A 1228-nucleotide genomic window follows, 5' to 3' on the forward strand; every position below is an offset into this window, starting at 1 on the left:
TTATTTGTCAAAATTGTAGGGTTTTGTTTACATAGCATTACATCTGATGGCACAATAATCCTCATGTAATACATAAAGTGGATTACCATTAAGATAAGAAACAATAATCTTAATATTCTTTAACTAGCCTAATTTACTTATTGATGAATCTGAGGATGAATTCCTTGTAGGTCTACCATTTTTGGGAGAATCCCTTGTTTGAAATTCTATTGCTTGCCTATATTAAAGAGCCTCTTGGTATTATTATTATTATAATTAGTCTATTATCAGTTAAAATTCAAGAAATGTATTTGTCACATAGCCAATAACCACTAGGCTGGAATGTAAACGTGGTATACTCCATGGCTGTGCAAAATGTAACATTTGTTGACGGTTATTGTTGTTGTTATATTAATATTCTTATTATTATTAATAATATGTGCAGACTGCTCACACCCTTCCGGTGGACTGGCAGGCTGAGGTGTTGCAATGCGCCGCTGTAGGTAAACACAGACGTTTCTATGCGCATCTGCGTCACGCCCGTCTGAGACATGTGTCATTCGCTGAAACAAGCTTTCTCTTTTACGCAACCCCTGGTTGCTCGCCACCTGTTTCAGCGGACTATGTTAAAGACCTTTATATCTCAGCATTGACTCAACTCAGCATAAAATGTTGACATGAACCGGCAGTTTCACTCAGTGACCATTTAGTTACCTACTGAGTAATCTAAATCAAATTCATCTTCTGGGGAAATTGTCCATCCCCAAATCTAATTCAAGCCAAGGCTAGCCTACTATGCAGACAGTTGAATGTTTAAAGAAAATACTGAGGCTATGGCCTTCCTTTGGAGCTACAAGATACACAGTTGTTTGAATTTGAAAATCTCAGTTGCATCAAACCTTATATTTTGCATTTTGAACAGAGCCCAGCGTTTTTTGGAACACTGGAACAGAAAAGATGGTCAGTCTTGAGTTAAGAATGGTTAAGGTTATGGTTATGGATTTGGCAGAATCTAAACAATAGCAGCTAAACACTTCCTCGTTGGAGGCAAACATGTTCCTTGGTCATTTAAATAGTTCTCACTAAAATGGCAGTGGAGCTAACGAATATGCAAAGTTAAGTAAAGTAATGTAAGCCTTACAGCCAGTGATAAGGCTACCTGCATCAGGTAGGGCTACTGCAAGTGAATCACCCTGACTCCTCCCGACAACAGCTCCGCCCACGAGAAACAGAACGCACAGAGGCACAC

The sequence above is a fragment of the Alosa sapidissima genome, chromosome 11 (genome assembly GCF_018492685.1).
Source record: "Alosa sapidissima isolate fAloSap1 chromosome 11, fAloSap1.pri, whole genome shotgun sequence".
NCBI classification, from domain to species: Eukaryota; Metazoa; Chordata; class Actinopteri; order Clupeiformes; family Clupeidae; genus Alosa; species Alosa sapidissima.